The following is a 14,685-nucleotide window of genomic DNA, read 5'->3' on the forward strand; positions in this document are numbered from 1 at the left end:
CAGACTGTATAATGTTAGTGAATATTGATGATAGGGCATTTTATGGTGTCTGTTTTGAATCTGTCGCTTTGAGAGAGTGTTGATTAATTATTTACACTCTTCTTCTCATACATAATGGTTGATGATATCTGTTTAAACTTTGCAGGCTTTAGTAATCAGTTTCATGTTGAATGAAATCTGAGGGCTAAACTTGTAGTTGTGTGTGGAATATGTCTACGGGGAGGGAAGACATAAACCCACTCTCTCCTTTATACACATGCACACGGCCCCATTACAATAACAATGGCTGACCACACTTTAGGGCGGAGCTTAGAGTGTGATTTCCAGGCCACAGAGCGAGGCTCTCTAAATGAGCTTTGTGTGTGCGTGTGCGTGAGTGTGTGTGTGTGTGTGTGTGTGTGGTGAAGGGCTTTTTGGCACAGCTGTCACCCTGGAGGGTGATATCAGGCAAGCCCAGCTAGTCTCCTTTTTTTAAGAATCTTGTGAGAAAAAAATGGGGGAAGGGATTGAAAGAAGAAACAACTAAAGTTTAGATGAGATAACAGGAAAACAAATTATGACTGAACAATAAGTGATATTGGACACTGAACAACATAAATAAACAAAACATATGGCAAATTAAGCATTTAACTGTGTTTATTTTTGTGGGTGTACATTTGCAAAACGTTTGCAACTTTCCTTGTAGTATAAATTAAAGGTCCTGTCCATCTATTTTTCTATTTTACTATTCTAATAAAATAAAGTTATAAAACATGAAAGTTTTAAATTAAAAGTATGTTCTAGTAACAGCTTTTGTAAATCAGGCCTAAATATTTAGATTAATAATATGTCAGAATTTTTTTTTTTATTGTATATACTGAATATTGCATATTGTATATAATTAAGAAAAACTTAACTGATTTCAAATACATACAGTAAAAAGAAGACGTTTAAAAATATTAAAACTATGCATTGCTTGTCTCGACGTGCAAAATGTAAGCTTCTATCGTACGTCTGTTTTGAATGGCTGCGCAATATTGTTATATTGTGAAAAGATAAAGGCCTTTGATTGCTTGTGGACTAAAACCTCAAAACTTCAATAAGAACTTTCACTTTAAGCAAACTTTGCTCACTACTAACACATAAAAGACAACAGCTTGCATTTTGCGGTCAGTTCTTTGACACAACAGATATGCAGCTAATCTCTGGGAAAATCAGCTTAGCAGCTGTCCTAAAGTATAGGTTTTCTTGTCTTAGTGAGAGAATAAGACAAAAAGTAGCTGAAAGAACAGGAGACAAGCTCTTTTCACACCATACTCTCTCTCTCTCTTTCTCTCTCACCACTGAGACAATCTCCCCTCATCCAGACTTTGCTCCACCTGTTCCCATGCCCCACAATTCCCCTCACTAATTATTCACATTCTGGACACAAAAGTCTAGATTGGTGATCTTGACTCACATATGATGGATACCCTCATATTTGAGTGCAGAAGTCCTGTAAAGTTGCTCTATTTAAATGTTGGCTAAGCCATTATGTAATTCCGTGTCATCAGGCCCTTAAATTTAATGGTCCAAGTGGTGCTAATGGTATTTTGAGAGGGTCTGCTCAATTAGTGATCCAATACAAATGGCCCTCACCCTTTCTCGCTAAAATATCCATGGTAATTAAGATGCCACCTGTGCCCAGTGATCGAAACACAGTAGCCATGGCACTAAGAAGTATGCTTGGAAATTATGGGCTAGTCAGCAACTCCCTCACTCCCTCCCTCCCTTCCTTTCAGGCCCAAAGTGGGGCTGACTAGACATCTGTATGCAAATAATCTAAATAGTATAGAAAGAACGTACATCTGAAGGGGGGTGAGACTGCTTTCCCCAGCACTACAAAGACTAAATTGGTGGATATTGTGAGCATGCACAGCTGACTGGCTGGTTTGGAAATTCCTATTCAAATATCCATACTCAGTCGCCATCTGCAACTTTTTAGATAATAGTGATTCATAGTAATCACTGGGTAGGCTAATCACAAAAGGTTAAGGAGCAATTTTACATTATCAATCCTATGTAAACTATTTACATGTATTCTAGTATTACTTTTTCCTCCCTTTTATGTTTTATTTATTTTTTAATATAATTCATTTTTTGATTTTATTTTTATGTTATACTCTAAATTCCATATTTATTGTAATCTAACTAAATGAAAGCATGTTAAATGCGAGTGCAACTTAAAACTTAAGTCTTTTAAAAATGACCAAATGCACATTACCATTTAAAAGTTTGGGATCGTAAGATTTTCTAGTGTTTTTGAAAGAACACGATCCGTCGGAAATCATTCTAATATGCTGATTTGGTGTTCAAGAAACATTTTGTATTATTATAATGTTGAAAATGGTTGTGCTGCTTCATATTTCTGTGGAAACCATAACTACAATTTAAAAGTTTAGAATAAGTAAGATTTAAAAAGAACACTTTTGTTAACTGTTGTTAACATTATAAATATCTTTATTTTAATTCATTTTAATGCTTGTTTGCTAAATGAAAGTTTTCATTTCTTTTAGAAAAATCTTACTGACCCCAAACTTTTGTGTACAGGGTAACATGAGGGAAGATGTCCCCTTAAGAACAAAGTGGATTTACTTTTAAATGGTAACATATTTAGATATAAGTTTAGCATGTGCAGGATGATGATGCATCAGCCAGTGTGTTATATATAGGAAATAAATAGAAACATTTGCTAATTTATTTGTTATAGCACAAAATGTCAAATATTAAAAAGAGGGGTAAGTTGGCCCCTACTGGGATATTTTGTCCCCCTACCTGGGGTAAGAGGCCCCCCTTGATAAACTTTTACGGAATGTATAAATGAAATTTGATACTTTTATATATATATATATATTTAAAGTGTCATTAATGTAAAATACTAAAACTAATGTATTTAAAATTTTATATTGACAATTGAGTTGATAATAAACCAATGACAGACAAAGCAGAATCCAAGTAAAAGAGATTCATCTGAAAGGTATTCTATGGGGCCGTTCACACAGAATGCGTTTTTCCATTCCAACGCGCTACTTTTCCATTGTTTTTCTACGTAAACACGCGCTAGACGGACGTGAAAAACCGTTGCGTCTTGCGTCTTTTGCAGCGTCTCGCACATGACATGGCCTCCTAAAAATGCGGCGCTCAAGTTAAAATCAGTTCAACTTTTAAAAAACGCATCTCAAGACCTTGCGTTTTTCTCCATTCCACTGCCCGCGTCTCGCGTTTTTCAAAGCAAAAACACATTCTGTGTGAATGAGCCCTATGACTTGCATGTGAATATGTACTTATTTAATTGCCCATATTTTAATTGAAGATATGTCATAATAGCAACACTATGAATGCAAATTTAATGACTTCACTCAACTTACCTATATGTTTTAATGAAAGCATGTAAATGTACCTCTAATTCATGGAAATACTAAATAATAAACCCATTAATTACGGTAGTTATACAATGTAAAAATAATAACACCAGTAGAAACATATACTTGCCAATTCTGCCACTTACCCCAAGGGTCTAATTTGATCTTTTTACTTCAAAAAAAATTTTACTTCACAAATCTAAAAACATTAATGTGTCCACAAATCCTTCTTTAATAAATAAACATTGATATTCAACGCAATACAATGTCATACATTGCTATTTTCCAGAGACACAAAATTAGATCAATTAACCTGTTTCGACTAACTAAATCTCACAAATGTTAATATTCAGATGAAATGACAAAATAAAAAATAGCATAGCCATTCATCAACAGTGCTGAGGTGAGATCATCTATGGCCAGGAGAAAAAATTTAAGGTAGGAGGGGGGTTCATCTTGCCCCAGGGGGCATTTTACCCCAACCTATACCTACCCAAGGAGCTAAGGACCTTTTTTTTAATACAAATTTGAAGTAAAAACATACTTTAACAGTAAATGTCCCAAACTGGACACCAGAACCTCTGACAAGACCTGTCAGCACATCAGGGAAGTAAATGCTTCCGGGTTGTGTTACGATTGGACGCAGTGAATCAGAGTCAATTTGGGACAGCCGCACCGGTCAATGCTTGACCTCTGACCCACAGAAATGTTTGATACACAGGGGCCGTGACCTTTGTTGATCTCTTTATTTCAGAGAGCAGGTGCTGTAGGAGAGATGACCCTAGAGAATGCCAGGGCAGGGTCACTGAGGGTCAGCTCTTATTTACTAGTTGTGACATGGCACACGTGCCACTTTCCCAAGAGAGCGAGAAATCAAGCCAGCACTGTTGGCAAATCTCCTCACGCTCTGTAAAGTGCTGCACTGTAAAAACAATCAGGATGAGCTTGGATAAAGCTCATATTCCTAAGATAATGCGCTTCCCTGTGTCCCTGCGCAGGACACGCACAGACACATACATATAAACACCCTGAACTGAAGAGATAAGAGGCCCTGATGGCTGAAATCTGGCTCTGTTCACTCTGGGCCAGATCTGCAGAGGAGACCACCCGAGGTAAACTCATTAAGAGTCCAATAAAAACCTTCTGTCGGGACGGCAGGACTCCCACAGATACTCCAGTGACAATACCATCAACAACAAGAGCAAAGAAAAGAGAAACCCACAGACAAAAGAGCTCTCTAATTAGCAGAGCACTTCTAAGTGACATATGCTCCTGGAATCGGGAGTGAGGGATAAGGGAAAAGTAGGAAAAGAAGAGAGTAAAGAGGAACTGCCTCAGGCGTGTAGACAGCAGGGCATGTGAATGACTCCTGTGCCATAAAGGCAGCACAAAAGGACCCGAAAGCCTATCAACTGTACCGCCGCACTGAGATAAGCAACACATCAGCCTGTGGTCATTCTTTCTTTTGTCTACACAATGGATGCCGGGACCACAGTCATAACGGACTCCATAGGGAGGAGCGGTGATAATGTGAGCTTTGTTTTACGTTGACATTCCTCACCGATTAAATGAAAGAAGATTAAATATCGAATGCTGGGGAATAATTCTCTGTGTATTTGAGGGTATCTCTCTGTGCTCTGTGACATCGGATAACCTCTCTTGATACAATCCCCAGGGAATCTTTGATGCGTGGATGACATTTCATCACAACATGCATTGACAGAACTGCAGAGTCAGACATAAGTTAGTGTGGGTCACACATCCACACACATATAATGATCAAATCAATTCATGTAAATATTTTACAGTTCACTATAGAACCAAATATAATGAGAGAAGATTTTTTGTATTGTGTTAAATATACAATTATATTACACTGGATGTGTGAGATTAAAAAAGGATTTGCAGAGATAATCATTTTACGTCTTTCTCGCTGCATGTACTAATTATACCTGATCAGATTGTTGCCAAGCAACATGTAAAAACATGCCTGCATAATGCAGATATTATGAATGTAGCTTATATATGAAATATATACAGTGCTTTGTGAAAGTATTTGTCCCCCTTCATTTTTTTCACAGTTTGTTTTGTTGCAGCCTTATGCTAAAAGGCTTTAAAAAAAAACACATCAGTCTACAATCCTTACACCACAATGACAAAGCAAAACAGATGTGAAAAACTTAATTTGTAAAAAGGAAAAACTGAAATAATTACATTGCATGAGTATTTGTACCATTAACGCAGTTGAAGCATCTTTACAGACTCAAGTCTTTTTAGGTATGATTTGACAATTGATCTGCATTTGGCAGTTTACTGCCTTTATTCTCCTCAGATCCTCTCAAGTTCTGTCAAGTTGGATTGGGACCATCGGTGGACAGACATTTTCAGGTTTCTCCAGAGGTGTTCGATTGGGTTCAAGCCCAGGCTCTGGCTGGGCCACTCAAGGACATTCACAGAGTTAAGCCACTCTTGCATTGTCTTAGCTGTGTGCTTAGGGTCATTGTACTTCTGCCCAGTCCGAGGTTCTGAATGCACTGGATTGGGTTTTCATAAAGGATATCTCTATATTCTGCTGCGTTGAGCTTTTCTTCTACTCTGACAAGTGCCCACAAAACATACCCACAGCATGATGCAGCCACCACGCTTTACCGTTGGGATGGTATTGTGCTCGTGATGAGCGGCTTCAGACATGATGCTTGGAGCTTCATCAGACCAGACAATCTTGTTTCTCACAGTCTGAAAGAGTCCTTTAGGTGCTATTTTGCAAATTCCAAGTGGGTTTTCATGCGTCTTCACGGTGAACGTGATTTCACCAAGTACAACATGTTCCTGGATCAACATGTTTGTTGATCATTCCAATCAAACAATCAGATTTGAGGGACAAGTTTACCATTTATGTCAAGTTTAGGCTTACAACCTGGGTTAGGTGCTTCCACAACAGTGTTATTCAACTATCATTTCCCTCTGATTTTAGGGATAAGTTATGGGTAGGGTTAGGTTTAGGGGTTGGGAAAAGGTTAGGACTAAATTTTCGGATAGGAATGTATATGTTGATCCAGGAACATGTCTTACTTGGCAAAATCACGGTGACCTGTCTTCACCGAGGAGAGGCTTTAGTCTGGCCACATTGCTATAAAGCAGATCAGTGGAGTGTTGCAGTGATGTTTGTCCTTCTGTAAGTTTCTCCCATCTCCTTATGATCATGGAGCTCAACCAGAGTGACCATCAGCTTCTTGGTCACCACTCTAACTAAGACCCTTCTCCATTGATTGCTCAGATTGGCCAGAAGGCCAGCTCTAGGAAGAGTCCTGGTTGTTCCAAACTTCTTCCATTAAGGATTATGGAGGCTACATGTTTCTGTGAACCTTCAATCCAGAAGAAATGTTTTTGTAGTCTTCCCCAGATCTGTGTCTCGACACAATCCCGTCTCTGAGCTCTTGGTTTTTGCTCTGATGTGCATTTTCAGCTGCTAGACCTTTTATTGAGAGGTGTGTACCTTTCCAAATCATGTCCATTCAATTGAATTTGCCACATGTTAACTCTTCTCGAAGTGTAGGAACATCTCAAAGATAATCCAACAAAACGGGAATGCTCCTGAGCTAAATTAAATGTCCCAGAACACGTACAAATACTTATGCAATGTAATTATTTCAGTTTTTTATTTTTATTAAATTTGCTTCTTCTTCTTCTTTTTTTTTTTTTTGCCTTTGTAATTATGGTGTATGGAGTGATGTAAAAAAGAGTGATGCGAAAAAAGTAATATATTATATATATAAATATTGCAGACAGTTTGCTGAGGTCATGTGTATCTCTTAAAGTATATGGCATTCGGTGTGTGAACATTTCCATTTGCTTTGCTAGATTTTCAGCTGTTAGAGAATTTACATTTGCATGATTATGTCAAGTGAACAAACAGAGAGACAGAAAGAGGCTCTTTTCACTGTTCCAAATTTGTGCAGTTTGCAGTCCTCTACAAAGTGTGTTAAAAAGCTTACTGGAACATTACTTCTAATTGCTGTACAGATTTAATTATAGTCATGTACAGTGGGATCTAAAATCTGATTAAATAAGTCGAATGTTATGACGTAAAAGGAATATGAAATGTTTACGGTTTCACACAGGGTTTAAATAATGCTAAAAATAAATGTTTGCAATCTTGAGTAGCATGCATTGAACATGGCTCTCTAGCGCCACCTCTTGATACGGCTTGAGACTGCTTTTTTAATATCCTGCCCCCTGCTGGAGAAATGCGGAGAACATCATTAAAATATCTGTCAAAGAGCTTGAAATCGTGTCTCAGCTTGAGTATGTATTTATGTGTTTGTTTGAATTTCCTTCATGTTTTGACATGCACTTTGGTAAGAGTCTCTTCTATCTACTGACCTGAGCAACCTCAGTTTTGCATGAGCCCCTCATCTTTAAATCTTCTGACAGCTATAGAGAGAGGGAAAAACACTCTGTCCTCATTAGCTCGAACTTTTATTCTCCTCTCCCACTCATACATATTTCCTCTCCCATTCGATGCCTTTCATCTTATCCACAGTCTGAAACTGTGTGTCTGCGTTATTTGTCCAATGATTTGTCTAGTGTCATCCTCGGTCATTGTTCACATTCTGTTTAGAGGTATCTCTGCTTCCTTTGTTCCCTGAATGCTGGCAAACAAGTCTTTTGCCTCTGCCAACCTGGAATATACAACGACAGAATACAAACAACAAGGTATAATAACAGATTTGATCCTTGTGGAAAGAAAACTTCTACATTTAGCTTGGAAAAGGCTAACCGCATAAGCAAATCCATCAGGGATTAGGAAGGATGAAGCATCTCTATTAGTTCTCAGTCTTTGTTATTGGTCATCAATAAGAGCACCGTGAGCTGAGCTTGTTCCCCAGGCAACAGACTGAATGACAATATTTTTCTTCATTAGTTCAGAGGCCAAGAACTTTTCATGATCACATTCATTATGCAAAGAACATGCTAAACACTGCCTTTCATCTGGGAAAATTAATGGCTACAACTGTGTTGATTTGGATTTGAGTTCCAGGGCAGAGTGAGAGTCAGAGCAGGACCCTGTGACCGCAGACGCACTCAGCGTGCTTTTGGATGCTTCGCCCTGCAGAGATGATTAATGTCTTCATTCATGCATACAAACATTTTAAGCAACTTAAAATTCTACACTGAGATCTTATTGCTTTATTACTCTCAATTATAAACATTAGACTCCCTCAGAAAATTGTCCATCATTCTGTTTGAAAGCATTTTCATTCAGCCATTTTCATCTGTTATGTTGTCATTTAGCTTGTTTTATCTAGCTCACTGACAAATCCATAAATCCATAGAGGATAATTGTAATGAAAATGCATATGCAATTTCATGTTACATGAAAAGAGAAATTTGGACAAATAATCTAAGGCCAAGAGAAAATATTGAAATATTATAGCGTTTTAGCGTTAATCTTTTAGTTTCTCCTTAATTATTTCCTGTTTAAATAAGGAATATATATATATATATATATATATTTATTTTTATTTTTTTTTGGGGGGGGGGGTGAACTATCCCTTTAAGCTCTTTAAAGTCTGCAATGAAAAGTCAGAGAAATCAAATTAATATTATTATTTTAGTTTTTATATTATTTTATAGTTTTGTTTTTATCGTTAAATGAAATATTATGTTTTTAATAATGAGGTTTTTTTAGTCATACGCAGAGACCGATTATGCATTGTTACGCAATTGTGGCTATAATATAAGCAGTTATGATTTGATTTTTTGAATAGTGGTCTCTCATTCTAAAATATTGTGACTGCAGTCATGGTATGCTGCTTTTGTGATTATGTAATTTTATGTAGATTTATTGTTAGTTTATATTTCAAGCCAATACATTTTGCACTGCAGGGAGGTCATTAGAGGAAAATAAGCTACAACCTTGGCTGTCTAGCTGTTTGCGAACATTATTAAACTCATAAAACAGTAAGGGCTGGTAATTTACTGAACAAGAGGCGTTATGATTTGAGCTTATTTAGCCGTATGTTTTCTGGACTATGGCCTTAGGCTACAGTGAGAGGACCCCTAAACCAAATCCAGGTTATGTATCTTGAAAAGATGTAAAAATCTTCTACTTCATGCAATGCTAAACTCCTCCGTCATTAATCCATAATGCCCCAATCCACAAACACACACAGTGGCACCCAAGTGTACGACTAACATGTCCACATAATAATGCACTGACTCTCTCAATACATCAATGGACCCTACAGCCAGCTGGAAAACATCTTCACATAACAAATGTGCTAATTGAGACACTACTGTTGCAAATCCATGTGGCCTGTTTAGGGTACAGACTGCTGCTGCTAAAGAAATTAGGGGAGAAAAAGAAATAGAACATTTTAATGCTTCCACTTCCTGCCATTACTGAAAATTGGCTCAGCACCACTCATTAATGCATTAGCAAAGGGTTGCTAACATGCTGTTTTTTATTGGCCGGAAATGATCAAAGCCCACAGGGTGGAAAGATGAGAAGAAAAGAACAGAAAAGGCTTTAAATTTGATAAGTCACTCCTGAAATAAGAAAAAGAATCTTCAATAAAGATTTGCAAAAAGCATCTTGGCTTTAATGGCAAAGGCCAGCGAACAGGACTGAAAAAGGCAAGAACCAAAAATAAAAGCTGCTTGAGCCCCAGCGGTTATAGAGGTTATAAAGATTATGAAGAAAAATAACATTAATCAAAATTATAAATAATTAGGAATTCATATTGCATTTTATGAAAACATACTGTATATAACAAAATGTACACAGCTAATGTAGCTAATAACAATAGCTATTTCAAATCTAAGGATTATAACTCAAGGGACAGTTCACCCCAAAATGAAAATTCTGTCATCATTTGCTCACCCTCAAGTTGTTTCAAATCTGTGCTGAACATAAAAGAAGATTTTTGAAGAATGTTGGTAAACAAACAGTTTCTGGTCCCCATTGACTTCCATAGTATTTGTTTTCTATACGGAACTGAATAGGGACCAGCAACTGTTTGGTTACCAACATTCTTCAAAATATCAGAAGAAAGAACTTCATGCAGGTTTGGAACAATTGAGGGTGAATAAATAATGACAGTAAATACATTTTGGGTGAACTATCCTTTTAGTAAGCATTTTCTAAAATAAGCAGAACACTCCAAAGAGACAAGCGAAATCATATTTTAAAATTGTTGTGAATCTAAAAAAAAAAATCACATCTTTTTGTATCTGCAAAGAGATGTCTTTTTGAGTCTGAATCTAGTAAATGTACACTTTCATATTTCTGGCTTTAATTATAAGGCCAATATACACTATTAAAAATAAAGGTTTCAAAAGTTTTTTTTTTTTTTTTTTTTTTGCAGCAATGCCATAGAAGAACCATTTTAGGTGAACATTTCAGTGAACATTTCTTTAAAAAAAAACAACATCTTTTTCTTAGTGTAAAGATATATATTATGATATATAGAATATGGTCATGCAGAATAAGGCATTAATATGTGCTTTATAAGTACTAATAAACAGCCAATATCCTAGTAATATGCATGCTAATAAGCAACTAGTTAATAGTGAGAATTGGACCCTAAACCAAAGTGTTACCATACATTTTAGCTGTGATTGTTAATACTCACATCTTCACTCATAAGAATTGGTGTGGAAATGGAACAGTTCATGCAGCCTGTGATGAGACACACCTTTGAGTTTGCACCTCAAATTGGTGTTCTCAAATTCCAACATGGAGCATATGGTGGAGCTGTCTGGCCCTGCATCACTCAACCTACATTTCTTTTGTGCTGTGCTTTTCCTCTCTCCTTGGAAAGGACACTGTGTCCTATTTTGCAAGCACCCATTGAGGTATTTGCTTTTATCACTCTGAATACGTTTTCTTAACATTTTTTTTTTATATAGATGCAAATGTACATAAAGTAAGCCATTACAGGTACTTTGAGCATCTTTCTGAGCCATGTGTTTTATTTAGAGGTGAAGAGAAGAAGAGGAGAGAGCTGAGGAAAAAGAGGGTGTCAGAGGACATTTTGATTATTTACTTATTTACTTAGTCTTTTTCTCTTTTGTTTTATGTTATAAATAAAAATATTTCAAGTATGTATTCACTTATGAATATCAAGGTTTTTGAGTTTTAATCAAATTTAAAAATAAATAAATAAAATTGAAATAAAAGCATCTGCACCTAGGATGTCTTCTTCGATGTTTATGGTGGCTACGTCCCTGATCTTCAATTTCAAAGTTGACTTAAAACAAATTATCATAGATAATTCTGTTTTATTTATTTAATTATTTATCTTCTTGTGGTTAGGGTTATTTCCTTTTAAAAAGTCTACAGTTCTCTTTAGTTCTCTCAAAGCTCCCTTTCATACACAATAAAATTTATGTTAAAAACTGTAATTTGTGTCCTTTCCAGCACTTGAAATGGTAAATTAAATCAATATTTGTGGTCTCAGTAGTTGTTTTTTTTTTTTTTTTTTTTTTACCCTGTAATGTGATTTTAATTATGCGCTTTTGATTGTTTTTGCCACCTTAACGCTGAACCTTAAAGGGACAGTCCACCCAAAAATGAATCATTTACTCGCCCTCATCTTGTTCCAAACCCGTATACGTTTCTTTCTTTAACAGAACATAAAAGAAGATATTTTGTAGAATGTTGGAAACCAAACAACATTACAGCCCATTGATGGACATAAAAAAACACGTCATTTCTCAAAATATCTTCCTTTATGTTTTACAGTAGAAAGAAAGTCATGTGGCCACTTTCACACACATCAACGGAATATGGTCGTCAGTCCTGTATTTGAGTCCTTAAAGGGTTAGTTCACCCAAAAATGAAAATAATGTCATTAATTACTCACCCTCATGCCGTTCCACACCTGTAAGACCTTCGTTAATCTTCAGAACGCAAATTAAGATATTTTTGATGAAATCCGATGGCTCAGTGAGGCCTGCATAGCCAGCAATGACATTTCCTCTCTCAAGATCCATTAATGTACTAAAAACATATTTAAATCAGTTCATTTGAGTACAGTGGTTCAATATTAATATTATAAAGCGACAAGAATATTTTTGGTGCACCAAAAAAAACCAAAATAACGACTTATATAGTGATGGCCGATTTCAAAACACTGCTTCAGGAAGCTTCGGAGCGTTATGAATCTTTTGTGTTGACTCTGGACTCTGTCCTGTCAAAAGTGATAAGACTTTTCAGTTTTATGGACGTTGCCATCTTTGATATTACTTTGGTCACTGTCGCTGTGTTACTGGGGCCTGACTCTCGTTGCACGTTCATACATTTTGAGACTCACATCTGTAAGTAAATGCAATTGTCAATCCCTAAAACTGACAGTGTGAACGTAGCCACAGACATGAGGGTGAGTAAATTATGTATTGTGGCTCTCACGGTAGGACACATGCTGTTAAAACCATAGAAATGAATAAACACTTCAAGTCAAACAGCAAAATTCTGTGTTATGACCATGGTTATGACAGTGTCTATATGGTCTAAAAAAAGAAAAGGGCCTTTTTGTGCCTTTAGTGCCCTTGGTGCCACTTTTCAAAACATTTGTTTTAAAACAGTATGATTTTTCAAGCACATGACACAGGTAGGGGGTTTTGGTAACTCAAAATGTAAGACTGTTTTTCAAGGTCCGTACCACTTCACCAAAAGGAATTAATGAGGCTGAAGAATTTAATTGGCTAATCAATGCATCCAAGGTGGAGTATTCTAATTGGCGCTCACTGTAATGCTTTAAATGTGATGGATCAGTTTGCACACATGGGATTTGATTGATTAAAACTTGAAAGGGAGCCAAAGGTACTCATTTGATTTTGCATTTCGAGTAGTGCACTGGTCTAGACCAGCATTGTTAATATGGCCATACACTTAAAGGGTTTCCCCCCCAAAAATTAAACATATTTGTGTTTATGCTGACATGCTGCTAATACTAAAACTGCCAAAAGCATCAAACTATTAACCACCAATCATGTAAGTGAAATTTGATATTCCATGCTGAATTTGATGTTGCAAATAGGTAATTAGTGTCATTTATAACATAAACGGTCTTGTGTAAGCAATTAACACTTTATTAGTTGTATACACCAGCAGTGTAACAATTTATGGCACTGCAGTGTTGAATAAATGTTTGTAATTTCTTGATTACTGTATCAGGGTACTTGTCTTTAATAATTAGGTTCACATTCTGCAGTAAAAAAAAATTCAGAAAATTTCTTTAGCATGAAGCAATGTCTGTCAAAACTTGTCACAGTTTCAAATGTAATTTTTCATTTGAAATGCTTTTCCAAATATGAAAAAAGCTTTAGTTTTAATAGGACAACTTAATTTCTTAATCTTTAAAATGGGGATCAATTACTTTTCCCTCAAGCAGCTCTGAAACTTTACCCTCACCCATTTCTAAGTCAAATCAGTCTTCAAGCCAGGAGTCATGACAATCTGTTTTCCACATTGGCAACCTTTCCCTGTCCATCGATCATCCCAGACTGCATTTCCTTCTTTTGGCCTCACCATGAAAGTTCAAAATGCTCATTGTGCCCAGCACAACTCCTATTAATTTATATTTGAATGTCTTTTTTTTTTTTTTTTTTTAATTTAAGGTAAATCTGAGAGTTCCTGAGATTTGTATCAGAAAGCCACTTTTTTTAATATGTTACCTTGATCGATACTTTGTCATGGCTAAAGCAGAACATATATGCATCCACTCAGAGAGAACATAATGGCCTCTGATTTACGGGGAGAAAGCTACTTTAAATCACACATCTTAAGTGCTTTTACTTAATTTTATAGAATGAACCTGAAAATATGCTATATATCATATGCTATATATCAAGCATATGTGATTTCTGAAAGCCTCATATGTGTATAAAGGAAGACTAGAGAGTATGATTTTTTTAATATTTCAATCAGCCACAAACACTTTACCTTGACAACTATGTTTTGCAAGTACTGATGTCAGCAGTGATGGTTGATGTACTGCTTCAGTTAATTTCTTAAGAATAAAACATCTTAAATGAACTCTACACTGACACACTATGCTTCACATCTTACTCAAACACTTAAAAACTGTTACATGCTTCTAATTTCATTATATATTCAGAAAACCTAATGAATAAATTGTGAGTCATGCATTATCTAAAATTAAGGTAAAAATAACATTTATTAAATGATAAAACATTTATGTCGATATACATCAAATCAGCAGGCGTCTGTATATATCCTCATGATAATTAAAGCTCCAGCAGAGCAGCATGCTGGTGTTAGAGAACCATATATTTA

Source organism: Ctenopharyngodon idella, chromosome 22 (assembly GCF_019924925.1).
Source record: "Ctenopharyngodon idella isolate HZGC_01 chromosome 22, HZGC01, whole genome shotgun sequence".
Taxonomy (NCBI): Eukaryota; Metazoa; Chordata; class Actinopteri; order Cypriniformes; family Xenocyprididae; genus Ctenopharyngodon; species Ctenopharyngodon idella.